We start from the raw sequence: 15505 nt of genomic DNA, 5'->3' as shown, positions 1-15505 counted from the left end.
GAGCAAAGACAAAGGCATTCTTGTTGAGGCTGATCCTGAACCTGAAAGGACCTTGAAGAGAAAGCTAAGAGAAGCCAAAGCACAACTCTCTTTAGAGGACCTGACCGAATTCTTCAAAGAAGAAGAACACATGGCAGCCGAAAACAACAATGCCAACAATGCAAGGAAGGTGCTGGGTGACTTTACTGCACCTACTCCCGATTTCTATGGGAGAAGCATCTCTATCCCTGCCATTGGAGCAAACAACTTTGAGCTTAAGCCTCAATTAGTTTCTCTAATGCAACAAAATTGCAAGTTCCATGGACTTCCATTGGAAGATCCTCATCTGTTCTTAGCTGAGTTCTTGCAAATCTGTGACACTGTCAAGACTAATGGGGTTGACCCTGAGGTCTACAGACTTATGCTATTCCCTTTTGTTGTAAGAGACAGAGCTAGAACATGGTTGGACTCTCAACCTAAAGAAAGCCTGGACTCTTGGGAAAAGCTAGTCAATGCCTTCTTGGCAAAGTTCTTTCCACCTCAAAAATTGAGTAAGCTTAGAGTGGAAGTCCAAACCTTCAGACAGAAGGAAGGAGAATCCCTCTATGAAGCTTGGGAAAGATACAAACAATTAATCAGAAAGTGTCCTTCTGATATGCTTTCTGAATGGAGCATCATAGGTATTTTCTATGATGGTCTCTCTGAACTATCCAAGATGTCTTTGGATAGCTCTGCAGGAGGATCTCTTCATCTGAAGAAGACGCCTACTGAAGCTCAAGAACTGATTGAAATGGTTGCAAATAACCAATTCATGTACACTTCTGAAAGAAATCCTGTGAACAATGGGACTAGTCAGAAGAAAGGAGTTCTTGAGATTGACACTCTGAATGCCATATTGGCTCAGAACAAAATATTGACTCAACAAGTCAATATGATTTCTCAAAGTCTGTCTGGAATACAAAATGCACCAAGCAGTACTAAGGAGGCTTCATCTGAGGAAGAAGCTTATGATCCTGAGAACCCTTCAATGGAAGAGGTGAATTACATGGGAGAACCCTATGGAAACACCTATAATCCTTCATGGAGAAATCATCCAAATTTTTCATGGAAGGATCAACAGAGACCCCAACAAGGTTTTAACAACAATAATGGTGGAAGAAACAGGTTTAGCAATAGCAAGCCTTTTCCATCATCTTCTCAGCAACAGACAGAGAGTTCTAAGCAGAATAACTCTGACTTAGCAACCATGGTCTCTGATCTGATCAAAACCACTCAAAGTTTCATGACTGAAACAAGATCCTCCATTAGAAATTTGGAGGCACAAGTGGGTCAGCTGAGCAAGAAAATTACTGAACTCTCTCCTAGTACTCTCCCAAGCAATACAGAAGAAAATCCAAAAGGAGAGTGCAAGGCCATCAACATGGCCGAATTTTGGGAGGAAGGAGAGGCAGTGAACGCCACTGAGGAAGGCCTCACTGGGCGTCCACTGGCCTCCAATGAGTTCCCCAATGAGGAACCATGGGAATCTGAGGCTCAAAATGAGACCATAGAGATTCCACTAGACTTACTTCTGCCATTCATGAGCTCTGATGAGTATTCTTCCTCTGAAGAGGATGAATATGTCACTGAAGAGCAAGTTGCTAAATACCTTGGAGCAATCATGAAGCTAAATGACAAGTTATTTGGAAATGAGACTTGGGAGGATGAATCCCCTTTGCTCACCATAGAACTGGATGACTTGTATAGGCAGAAACTGCTTCAAAAGAGACAGGATCCTGGGAAGTTTTCAATACCTTGTACCATAGGCACCATAACCTTCAAGAAGGCCTTGTGTGACTTAGGGTCAAGTGTAAACCTCATGCCTCTCTCTGTAATGGAGAAGTTAGGGATCTCTGAGGTGCAAGCTGCAAAAATCTCACTAGAGATGGCATACAACTCAAGAAAACAAGCCCATGGACTTGTAGAGGATGTTCTGGTAAAGATTGAAGACCATTACATCCCTACTGATTTCATAGTCCTAGAGACTGGGAAGTGCATGGATGAATCCATCATCCTTGGCAGACCCTTCCTAGCCACAGCAAAGGCTGTGATTGATGTTGATAGAGGAGAGTTGATCATTCAAGTGAATGAAGAATCCTTGGTGTTTAAGGCCCAAGGATATCCCTCTGTCACCATGGAGAGGAAGCATGAAGAGCTTCTCTCAAAACAGAGCCAAACAGAGCCCCCACAGTCAAACTCTAAGTTTGGTGTTGGGAGGCCACAACCAAACTCTAAGTTTGGTGTTGAACCCCCACATTCAAACTCTAAGTTTGGTGTTGGGAGGTTCCAACATGGCTCTGAGCATTCCTGAGGCTCCATGAGAGTCCTCTGTCAAGCTAATGACATTAAAGAAGCGCTTGTTGGGAGGCAACCCAATGTTATATTTTATCTATTTTCTTTTGTTATTTTATCTTTTTTGTAGGTTGATGATCATGAGGAGTCACAAAACCAATGAAAAAAGCAAAAACAGAATGAAAAACAGGAAGAAAAACAGCACACCCTGGAGGACGCACTTACTGGCGTTTAAACGCCAGTAAGGTTAGCTGTTGGGCGTTTAACGCCCAGTCTGGCACCATTCTGGGCGTTTAACGCCAGAAAGGGGCAAGAAGCTGGCGTTAAACGCCAGAAATGGGCACCAGCCCGGCGTTTAATGCCAGAAATGGCTAAAAACGTGATTTTGCTTGCCATTTGGTGCAGGGATGACTTTTCCTTGACACCTCAGGATCTGTGGACCCCACAGGACTCCCACCTACCCCACCACTCTCTCTCTTCTTCACACATTCACCAATCACCTCCACACCTCTTCCCCAAAAACCCTTCACCTATCAAATCCCATCTTTCTCTTCACCACTCACATCCATCCTTCATAAAACCCCACCTACCTCAACATTCAAATTCAAACCACTTTCCCACCCAAACCCACCCTCAAATGACCGAACCCTACCCTTCCCCCTCTCCTATATAAACTCTCCTTCACTCCTTCCTTTCCACACAACCTAAACACCATTTCTCCCCCCTTTGGCCAAACACAAAGCCATTCACTTTCTCCTCATTTCTTCTTCTTCTCCTCTCTTCTTTCTTCTTTTGCTCGAGGACGAGCAAACATTTTAAGTTTGGTGTGGTAAAAGCATTGCTTTTTGTTTTTCCATAACCATTTATGGCATCCAAGGCCGGAGAAACCTCTAGAAAGAGGAAAGGGAAGGCAAAAGCTTCCACCTCCGAGTCATGGGAGATGAAGAGATTCATCTCAAGGGTGCATCAAGACCACTTCTATGAAGTTGTGGCCTTGAAGAAGGTGATCCCCGAGATCCCTTTCAAACTCAAAAAGGGTCAACTTTGATCAAAGGTTGGACCAAGTCCTCATAAACATTTGTGAAGAGGGCGCTCAATGGAAGAGAAACTCAAGAGGGAAGCCGGTTCAACTGAGAAAGCATGACCTCAAGCCCATCACTAAGAAAAGGATGGAGCAAGCATGAGGAAATTCCTCCTCATAAAATCCCTGAGATGCCTCAAGGGATGCACTTTCCTCCACAAAACTATTGGGAGCAACTAAACACCTCCCTAGGAGAATTGAGTTCCAACATGGGACAACTACGGGTGGAGCATCAAGAACACTCCATCATCCTCCATGAAATTAGAGAAGATCAAAGAATCATGAGAGAGGAGCAACAAAGACAAGGAAGAGACATTGAGGAGCTCAAGCACTCCATAGGATCTTCAAGAGGAAGAAAGAGCCGCCATCACTAAGGTGGACCCGTTCTTTGATCTCCTTGTTCTTTATTCTTCTGTTTTTCGAATTTTATGCTTATGTTTATCTATGTTTGTGTCTTGTGATCATTAGTGTCTTAGTGTCTATGCCTTAAAGTTATGAATGTCCTATGAATCCTTCACCTCTCTTAATAAAAACGTGCTTAATTGAAAAAGAAAAAGAATTGCATGAATTTTGAATTTTATAACAGTTTAATTATTTTGATGTGGTGGCAATATTTTTGTTTTCTGAATGTATGCTTAAACAGTGCATATGTATCTTGAATTTGTGGTTCATGAATGTTGGCTCTTGAAAGAATGATGAAAAAGGAGACATGTTACTGAGGATCTGAAAAATCATTACAATGATTCTTGAAGCAAGAAAAAGCAAAAAAAAAAAATCGAAAAAAAAGAGAAAAAGAAAAGAAAAGAAAAAAAAAGAAAGAAAAAGAAATAAAGTTGTGATCCAAGGCAAAAAGAGTGTGCTTAAGAACCCTGGACACCTCTAATTGGGGACTCTAGCAAAGCTGAGTCACAATCTGAAAAGGTTCACCCAATTATGTGTCTGTGGCATGTATGTATCCGGTGGTAATACTGGAAGACAGAGTGCTTTGGGCCACAGCCAAGACTCAATAAGTAGCTTTGTTCAAGAATCATCATACTCTACTAGGAGAATCAATAACACTATCTGGATTCTAAGTTCCTAAAGAAGCCAATCATTCTGAATTTCAAAGGATAGAGTGAGATGCCAAAACTGTTCAGAGGCAAAAAGCTAAAAGCCCCGCTCATCTAATTAATACTGATCTTCATAGATGTTTTTGGAATTCATTGCATATTCTCTTCTTTTTATCTTATTTGATTTTCAGTTGCTTGAGGACAAGCAACAATTTAAGTTTGGTGTTGTGATGAGCGGATAATTTGTACGCTTTTTGGCATTGTTTTTAGTATGTTTTTGGTATGATCTAGTTAGTTTTTAGTATATTTTTATTAGTTTTTAGTTAAAATTCACTTTTACAGACTTTACTATGAGTTTGTGTGTTTTTCTGTGATTTCAGGTATTTTCTGGCTGAAATTGAGGGACCTGAGCAAAAATCTGATTCAGAGACTAAAAAGGACTGCAGATGCTGTTGGATTCTGACCTTCCTGCACTCGAAGTGGATTTTCTGGAGCTACAGAAGCCGAATTGGCGCGCTCTCAACGGCGTTGGAAAGTAGACATCCTGGGCTTTCCAGCAATATATGATAGTCCATACTTTGCCCAAGATTTGATGGCCCAAACCGGCGTTCAAAGTAACCTTCAAGATTTCCAGCGTTAAACGCCGGAACTGGCACCCAAATGGGAGTTAAACGCCCAAACTGGCACTAAAGCTGGCGTTTAACTCCAAGAAGAGTCTCTACACGAAAATGCTTCATTGCTCAGCCCAAGCACACACCAAGTGGACCTGGAAGTGGATTTTTATGTCATTTACTCATTTCTGTAAACCTTAGGCTACTAGTTTTCTATAAGTAGGACCTTTTACTATTGTATTTTCATCTTGGTTCTTCTGGTTCCCTCTCTGGGGCCGAAACCAATGATCACTCTTGTTCTTATGTATTTTCAATGGTGGAGCTTCTACACACCATAGATTAAGGTGTGGAGCTCTGCTGTACCTCGAGTATTAATGCAATTACTATTGTTCTTCCATTCAATTCCGCTTGTTCTTGTTCTAAGATATCACTTGTTCTTCAACTTGATGAATGTGATGATCCGTGACACTCATCACCATTCTCACCTATGAACGTGTGACTGACAACCACCTCCGTTCTACCTTTGATTGGGTGAATATCTCTTGGATTCCTGATTGCACGATGCATGGTTGATCGCCTGACAACCGAGTGCTCGCCTAACAACCGAGCCAACCATTCCGTGAGATCAGAGTCTTTGTGGTATAGGCTAGAACTGATGGCGGCATTCAAGAGAATCCGGAAGGTCTAACCTTGTCTGTGGTATTCTGAGTAGGATTCAATGATTGAATGACTGTGACGTGCTTCAAACTCCTAGCAGGTGGGGCGTTAGTGACAGACGCAAAAGAATCGCTGGATTCTATTCCGGCCTGACCGAGAACCGACAGATGATTAGCCATGCTGTGACAGAGCATAGGAACATTTTCACTGAGAGGATGAGAGGTAGCCACTGACAACGGTGAAACCCTACATAAGCTTGCCATGGAAAGGAGTAAGAAGGATTGGATGAAGACAGTAGGAAAGCAGAGAGACGGAAGGGAAGGCATCTTCATACGCTTATCTGAAGTTCCTACCAATGAATTACATAAGTACCTCTATCTTTACCTTTATGTTTATTTTCGTTTATCACCATATCCATTTGAGTTTGCCTGACTAAGATTTACAAGATGACCATAGCTTGCTTCATACCAATAATCTCTGTGGGATCGACCCTTACTCGCGTAAGGTTTATTACTTGGACGACCCAGTACACTTGCTGGTTAGTTGTGCGAAGTTGTGCTTATGCCATGGTATTGAACACCAAGTTTTTGGATTCATTACCGGGGATTATTTGAGTTGTGAAAAGTATTGATCACAATTTCGTGCACCACACACCAAAACAATTTAAGGGAGAATGAAAGATTCTAAGTTTGGTGTTCCACCAAAAATCTCATTTATAAACACATTCTCACCTCTTGCAAAGTGCTAGCTCTAAGCAATCATACAAATTATTCAACTATTTAACTGCTTTCTAGCTTTAATTCCATAACCTATAGCAAGGACACAAGGTTTCACATATGGTTAACTTGTTGCATCAGAGGCAGTGGCAAACAATTAAGTTTGGTGTCCCCAACACCTAAATAAATCTGAGAGCCACACTCAATTTATGCATACTAACTGTAATTAAGGGCTTGAGAAGCAAGCAATTTTGAGAATTATGCAGGACATGAGTCAACAATTGAAGATATTGTGCATCTTAACTCAAAGAAAACACAACAGAAGGAAGAATTAAAGGGCTGCAACTTCAAAGGTTGTATCTAAACTTGATCCTTGCTGCTGTGAATTGTTTTGGACATGGGAACCATTGTATTTCTTGCTGAAGTGTTCATCTAGTTGCAAGTGAAGTTATTTGATTAAGAATGCTAATCTGCATATTGCTTGTCATCCATCACCTAGCTGAATTTTGTTTTGTTTCCCATATGCTTGAATAAAAGAGAATTGTTTGAATCGGAAAGTAAATATCCAATGTTGCATGAGTTAGAATGGAAGTTAATGGTGGTGTATGTGTTTGATTAAATGCATAACTCATGAAATAATTGCTGCATAGTATCATTTTCATTGAAGTGTGAGCTAGCTTGCTGTTATAAAGGTTCCTATCAATAAAGAAAAAAAACCCTTGAGAACAAAAGAAAATAAAACAGAAAGAAAAGGAAGAAGAAAAAGCCAATGTTGCAAGAAAAACAAAGAATAAAGGCTGGACACCAATAGCTTGGACCCTAGGACACATGCCTGTGGTGTTTTTGTACTAGGATACGCTTGGATAAGTAAATTCTGAGGGGTATTTCAAAACCCGGTCACTTAGATCAACTGATTTGGGATGACCAATTGAAAGTCCACAATAAAGAACAACTTAGATACAGAACATTTAGTTATCCAAAGAGATGCTGGGCATCAATGATCCTCGGAGGAAATAGTGAGCCATGTGTCTGTGGTGGAAAGATGTTGAGTAAAAAAATAAAGCCAAAGGCTACTACTGCAACATTAGACACCGAGCCTTCAAAGAATAATAAGCTTGTTAAGCAAAATGAGAAAAGAAAAGTTAGCAAGGGAGTAATTAAAGAGTAAACCTTATAACAGCAAGTTTAGTAAGCCTTTGAGGAAAAATGTATATTATGTAACAGCAAACAATAACTTGGGTTGTCATTATCTGCATAAAAACTCCATAAATCAAGTTCTGCTACATGCCTAATAAGGATATAATTGCTCTTCTTGTTCATTTCATTTTCTCTTAGTTTTGATGCTTACTTGGGGACAAGCAAGAATTAAGTTAGGTGTTGTGATGACAGGTCATTATATACCCATTTTTCAAGCTAATTTCACTTGTTTTATTAGTCTTTATGCACTTTCTTGCATCCTAAGTAAGTGATTTGGAATGAAAATGCATAACTTCTTTAAATCAAGCAACTACCATTAAATAGATGCTAAATCATGAGGTTTGAGTAAGAATTAATTGATTTTTAATGAATTATAAACCTTATGAATTTAGAGATACTTTGAGTGGTTGTTTTGGTTTCTTGTAGGTGAAGAAGAGAAGAAAAGAAGAAAAATGTGGCTTAAGAAGTGTGGCCAAGAGATGAGAAGTGTGGCGCATGGAAGGGAGGAAGCTACACTGCCCTCCACGAGAGCAACATAATGAGCCAAACTTTGAAAAGCAACACTGCCCTGCCCACTAACAAGGGCAGAGCACAATTTGATGCCAAGGACCAAAGGGAGCAAAAACTCTGCCCTGCCCTCCTCAAGAGCAATTTCGGGCTTCACCCAAGAACAATTCAAAAGAAATTGCTTCATAATGCTTCCTATGGGTTTCGAACCCAAGGACAAAGAGGAAAGGAGTAGCGCTCAAGCACAATAAAATCAAACAAAAATTGGCTTGCTTTAATTCTCCCAGGATCGAACACGGCACCATGAGGAAACAAGGAACTAAGCATTACTTTGGTGCCAAGAAAACCAAAGAAAAAGAAGCAGCGTGTGCCTCCACCAAGTTTCGAACTTGGAACCTCACCATTGGTAACATTGCCCTGTCCTCCGCAAGGGCAGGGCAGCATTTTGTGGTGTACGGCCAGCGCACAAGATTGGCACGCACCAAGGGAGTCTCGGCCAGCAGCAGCGCACACGGGCAGCATCTAGCGCACCATGGCAACTCTGCCCTGCCCTCCACAAGGGCAGGGCAGCATCCTGATGCATCACACACACCAAGCACGCACGCAATGAGCCGCACGCACCATTTCCTGCTTTGCCCTCCACAAGGGCAGGGCAGCCTCCTGGAAGCCACTTTTTCATGGGCTAAAAATTGGATTAAAAATCCAATTTAATTCATTTCTTCACCAAATCAAAAGCCCATCCAAATTCCAAAATCCAAGAATAGAAAGTGTATAAATAGGAAATAGTTTGATGTAAATAGGACCTTCTCTTTTACTTTTGACCTTTGAACCTTTCTTTTAATTTTTGAACTTCTACATTTTGAAACTTCATTTTCTTTGAGAGCTTTGAACTGAGAATTGAGAGAATTGGGAAGGAGAATTGATCTCTCTTTTTCCTCGTTCTTGCTTGAGCAATTCTTACTTTTCTTGTTTGAGTCTTGGGTGTGAAGAATTGAGAAATTTCTGTCTCAATCTCCATTCAAGATCTCTTTAATTTCTCTTCTGCATAATTGAGTTCAATTACATTTCCTTTACTGCTTCTTCTTTAATTTCTTGTTAATTGCTTTGTGAACTTGGATCTGGGAAGGCAATTGAGATCTAGACTTTGCTATCTAGTCTCTGGAGTCCTGAGATCCCATTTCCTCTGTTGGTTCTTCTGTGAACCCCTGCTGCAATTTAATTTCCCCTTCTGTTTGAGATTTAACAGAATTCGAATCATTCCTTGCTTTGATAATTGTTGCAATTTAAATTTCCCTTGCTTAAATTCTGAAATCCCAGTCCTCAAATCCCTTTTCTATTCAAGCAATTTATATTTCTTGCACTTTAAGTTGCTGCAATTTACATTTCTTGCACTTTAAGTTTCAGTCATTTAATTTCTTGTACTTTAAGATTCATCTCTTTTACTTTCAGTTCTTTTTAATTTCTGCAATTCACCCCTCTCCCTTTACATTTTCTGCTATTTACTTACTGTTGGATACAAAATCACTCAACCAATACTTGATTTGCTTGACTAAATCAACCACCGAACTAAAATTGCTCAATCCTTCAATCCCTGTGGGATCGACCTCACTCCCGTGAGTTTTAGTACTTGATGCGACCCGGTACACTTGCCGGTGAGTTTTGTGTTGGATCGTTTTCCACACATCAGCGTTCGCATCACTCGTGCAGATTCCAATCCTCGCGCTTGCGTCAGGCACGCGTTTGCGTTGCTGTGATTTTCTCCATTTTGCACGGACGCGTGAGCCATGCGTCCGCGTCGCTCCTCGCTAGTCATCTCCTCAATTTCTTATATTCCTTCCACTTTCGCGTGCTTCCTTTCTATCCTCTAAGCCATTCCTACCATGTAGTCTCTGAAAACACTTAACACACATATCAAGGCATCGAATGGTAATAAGAGATGATTAAAATGCACAAATTAAAGACTCTAGGAAGCAAGTTTTCAATCATAGAACAAATTCTGGGAAGGAATTGTAAAACCATGCAAATAGTATGAGTAAGTGTGCAAAGGCTTGATAAAAACCACTCAATTAAACACAATATAAACCATAAAATAGCGGTTTATCAACCTCCCCACACTTAAACATTAGCATGTCCTCATGCTAAACCCAAGAGAAGCTATAAAGGAGTGAAGAGGAATGGTAGAATGTATGAAATGTAACCTATCTATATAAATGCAACTAAATGTGAAATGCTTTTACTTACTTGGTGAAAAGTAAATAAATCTTTCAAGCATAAATATGAACTAGATTTCACTAATTCAAATCACAAAATAAAGTACAAGTAAACTTGCAGAAGAAAATAGCTCGTGAAAGCCGGGAACATGGAATCGAGCATCGAACCCTCACTGGAAGTGTATACACTCTAATCACTCATGTGTTTAAGGTTCGATTCTCTCAATTCTCTATTAACCTTGCTTTCTAAGGCTTGCTCTTCTTCTACCAATCAACACAAATTTGATGCAGAAATACACATATCAAGAGGTCTTTTAAGGGTTGTAATAGGGTTAGGGTCAAGGTAGGATTGTAATTGGCCAAGTGGACTAAAATCTGAATCCTTAATTAACTTAAACTTTCCACCTAACTTTAGACAATCCATGTAATCATAATACAAAATTTAACTACCCATTTACCATGTTTTCCACATATTCATGCATCCGAATTTGAGTACAATACATATGCATTGCTTTCACCACTTACTTTGGGGCATTTTGTCCCCTTTTTATTGTTTACTCTTTTTCTTTTCTTTTTCTCTCTTTTTTTATATTTATTTTTTTCTTTTTATACTTTATATATTATATTTTTTTCTTTTCTTTTCTTTTTCTCAATGCATATGATTAAATTATTGAATGCATGAATATGTTCTAAACATTTCTTTCACATTTTCATAAAGATATATAACACCCAATTCTTAAACCAAATGTTTCCAAACCCACTTTTCCCCACATTAATTCATGAGAACTCTCACTAGTCTAAGCTAACCAAGGATTCAAATTAAGGACATTATTATTTTTCGCTTAGAGTTAATGATGTGCTAAAATAAAGAATAAAGGGGTATAATAGGCTCAAATTGGTTTGCAATGGATAATGAAAGGTAAGGCCATATGGGTATGTAAGCTTAGTGAAATAAGGCCTCAATCATATAAGTGCATGTATACATCAAACAATGGAAATATAGAATTAAGCAAGACAAATATCACAATTTTAGAGAGAACAATACACACCAAAAATAAAATATTGGTTGATAAGATGCAACCAATCAAGTAGGCTCAAAATCTCACGGGTTTTGTGTGTTCAAGCTCTAAACCATGTTCCAGTATAAAATTTCTTCAAACAAGTTTTTCGAAAAGTTTAATTCAAATTAGTGAAATGCTATAAAGATTTTCTTGAAAAAGAAAATATTACTTCAACCAAGTGGTAAAATATGCAAAAAAATCAAACAAATATGCAATTAAACATGCAAATGCAACAACTAACAAATTAACATTGGTGTTGAAAAAAAAAGAAGTAACTAACCCACGAAAATCGGTATCGACCTCCCCACACTTAAAGATTACACCGTCCTCGGTGCATGCTAAGATGTACAAGTGGATGGGTGACTCCAACTGACGCTTTTCTCCAAGGATTGTACAGATGGACCTGTTTGTCTCCCTGGTAGCACGAAATTGTGATCAATACTTTTCACAACTCAAATAATCCCCGGTAATGAATCCAAAAACTTGGTGTTCAATACCATGGCATAAACACAACTTCGCACAACTAACCAGCAAGTGTACTGGGTCGTCCAAGTAATAAACCTTACGCGAGTAAGGGTCGATCCCACAGAGATTGTTGGTATGAAGCAAGCTATGGTCATCTTGTAAATCTTAGTCAGGCAGACTCAAATGGATATGGTGATGAACGAAATAAACATAAAGATAAAGATAGAGGTACTTATGTAATTCATTGGTAGGAACTTCAGATAAACGCATGAAGATGCCTTCCCTTCCGTCTCGCTGCTTTCCTACTGTCTTCATCCAATCCTTCTTACTCCTTTCCATGGCAAGCTTATGTAGGGTTTCACCGTTGTCAGTGGCTACCTCCCATCCTCTCAGTGAAAATGTTCCTATGCTCTGTCACAACATATGGCTAATCAGCTGTCGGTTCTCGGTCAGGCCGGAATAGAATCCAGCGATTCTTTTGCGTCTGTCACTAACGCCCCGCCTGCTAGGAGTTTGAAGCACGTCACAGTCATTCAATCATTGAATCCTACTCAGAATACCACAGACAAGGTTAGACCTTCCGGATTCTCTTGAATGCCGCCATCAGTTCTAGCCTATACCACGAAGACTCTGATCTCACGGAATGGTTGGCTCGGTTGTCAGGCGAGCACTCGGTTGTCAGGCGATCAACCATGCATCGTGCAATCAGGAATCCAAGAGATATTCACCCAATCGAAGGTAGAACGGAGGTGGTTGTCAGTCACACGTTCATAGGTGAGAATGATGATGAGTGTCACGGATCATCACATTCATCAAGTTGAAGAACAAGTGATATCTTAGAACAAGAACAAGCGGAATTGAATGGAAGAACAATAGTAATTGCATTAATACTCGAGGTACAGCAGAGCTCCACACCTTAATCTATGGTGTGTAGAAACTCCACCGTTGAAAATACATAAGAACAAGGTCTAGGCATGGCCGAATGGCCAGCCTCCCAATGATCTAAGATAGCATAAAATGAAGATAGCTACCAAAGTCTTCAAATACAATAGTAAAAGGTCCTACTTATAGAGAACTAGTAGCCTAAGGTTTACAGAAATGAGTAAATGACATAAAAATCCACTTCCGGGCCCACTTGGTGTGTGCTTGGGCTGAGCAATGAAGCATTTTCGTGTAGAGACTCTTCTTGGAGTTAAACGCCAGCTTTAGTGCCAGTTTGGGCGTTTAACTCCCATTTGGGTGCCAGTTCCGGCGTTTAACGCTGGAAATCTTGAAGGTGACTTTGAACGCCGATTTGGGCCATCAAATATTGGGCAAAGTATGAACTATCATATATTGCTGGAAAGCCCAGGATGTCTACTTTTCAACGCCGTTGAGAGCGTGCCAATTGGGCTTCTGTAGCTCCAGAAAATCCACTTTGAGTGCAGGGAGGTCAGAATCCAACAGCATCTGCAGTCCTTTTTAGTCTCTGAATCAGATTTTTGCTCAGGTCCCTCAATTTCAGCCAGAAAATACCTGAAATCACAGAAAACACACAAACTCATAGTAAAGTCCAGAAAAGTGAATTTTAACTAAAAACTAATGAAAATATACTAAAAACTAACTAGATCTTACTAAAAACATACTAAAAACAATGCCAAAAAGCGTACAAATTATCCGCTCATCACAACACCAAACTTAAATTGTTGCTTGTCCTCAAGCAACTGAAAATCAAACAAGATAAAAAGAAGAGAATATGCAATGAATTCCAAAAACATCTATGAAGATCAGTATTAATTAGATGAGCGGGGCTTTGAGCTTTTTGCCTCTGAATAGTTTTGGCATCGCACTCTATCCTTTGAAATTCAGAATGATTGGCTTCTTTAGGAACTTAGAATCCAGATAGTGTTATTGATTCTCCTAGTAGAGTATGATGATTCTTGAACAAAGCTACTTATTGAGTCTTGGCTGTGGCCCAAAGCACTCTGTCTTCCAGTATTACCACCGGATACATACATGCCACAGACACATAATTGGGTGAACCTTTTCAGATTGTGACTCAGCTTTGCTAAAGTCCCCAATTAGAGGTGTCCAGGGTTCTTAAGCACACTCTTTTTGCCTTGGATCACAACTTTATTTCTCTTTTTTTTTTCTTTTTCTCTCTTTTTTTTTCGACTTTTTTTTTTTGCTTTTTCTTGCTTCAAGAATCATTTTTATGATTTTTCAGATCCTCAGTAACATGTCTCCTTTTTCATCATTCTTTCAAGAGCCAACATTCATGAACCACAAATTCAAGATACATATGCACTGTTTAAGCATACATTCAGAAGACAAAAGTAATGCCACCACATCAAAATAATTAAACTGTTATAAAATTCAAAATTCATGCAATTCTTTTTCTTTTTCCATTAAGCACGTTTTTATTAAGAGAGGTGATAGATTCATAGGACATTCATAACTTTAAGGCATAGACACTAAGACACTAATGATCACAAGACACAAACATAGATAAACATAAGCACTAAAATTCGAAAAACAGAAGAATAAAGAACAAGGAAATCAAGGAACGGGTCCACCTTAGTGATGGCGGCTCTTTCTTCCTCTTGAAGATCCTATGGAGTGCTTGAGCTCCTCAATGTCTCTTCCTTGTCTTTGTTGCTCCTCTCTCATGATTCTTTGATCTTCTCTAATTTCATGGAGGATGATGGAGTGTTCTTGATGCTCCACCCTTAGTTGTCCCATGTTGGAACTCAATTCTCCTAGGGAGGTGTTTAATTACTCCCAATAGTTTTGTGGAGGAAAGTGCATCCCTTGAGGTATCTCAGGGATCTCATGATGAGTAGGGTCTCTTGTGTGCTCCATCCTCTTCTTAGTGATGGGCTTGTCCTCATCAATAGGGGTGTCTCCCTCTATGTCAACTCCAACTGAATAACAGAGGTGACAAATGAGATGAGGAAAGGCTAACCTTGCCAAGGTGGATGACTTGTCCGCCACCTTATAAAGTTCTTGGGCTATAACCTCATGAACTTCTATTCCTTCTCCAATCATGATAGCCTGGTCTATGGTAACTTCGGACCGGTTGCTAGTGGGAATGATTGAGCGTTGGATGAACTCCAACCATCCTCTAGCCACGGGCTTGAGGTCATGCCTTCTTAATTGAACCGGCTTCCCTCTTGAATCTCTCTTCCATTGGGCGCCCTCTTCACATATAATTGTGAGGACTTGGTCCAACCTTTGATCAAAGTTGACCCTTCTAGTGTAGGGATGTTCATCTCCTTGCATCATAGGCAAGTTGAACGCCACCCTCACACTTTCCGGACTAAAATCCAAGTATTTCCCCCGAACCATAGTAAGATAATTCTTTGGATCCGGGTTCACACTTTGATCATGGTTCTTGGTGATCCATGCATTGGCATAGAACTCTTGAACCATCAAGATTCCGACTTGTTGAATGGGGTTGGTAAGAACTTCCCAACCTCTTCTTCGGATCTCATGTCGGATCTCCGGATATTCACCCTTTTTGAGTGAAAAAGGGACCTCGGGGATCACCTTCTTCAAGGCCACAACTTCATAGAAGTGGTCTTGATGCACCCTTGAGATGAATCTTTCCATCTCCCATGACTCGGAGGTGGAAGCTTTTGCCTTCCCTTTCCTCTTTCTAG

The 15505-nt window shown here is 40.0% G+C and overlaps 1 non-coding gene across 1 annotated transcript; it reads right to left on the bottom strand.

Moving 5' to 3' along the window:
* Nucleotides 1-532: 532 nt before the first annotated feature.
* Nucleotides 533-640, bottom strand: LOC112713959 (small nucleolar RNA R71). Its single transcript, XR_003158918.1, has one exon. It is a non-coding gene; the product is annotated as a small nucleolar RNA R71 (small nucleolar RNA).
* Nucleotides 641-15505: the final 14865 nt, after the last annotated feature.

This window comes from Arachis hypogaea, chromosome 9 (assembly GCF_003086295.3).
Source record: "Arachis hypogaea cultivar Tifrunner chromosome 9, arahy.Tifrunner.gnm2.J5K5, whole genome shotgun sequence".
Lineage (NCBI taxonomy): Eukaryota > Viridiplantae > Streptophyta > Magnoliopsida > Fabales > Fabaceae > Arachis > Arachis hypogaea.
Note: the sequence above shows the minus strand (reverse complement) of the source record. Positions and strands in the feature narration are given on the sequence as shown.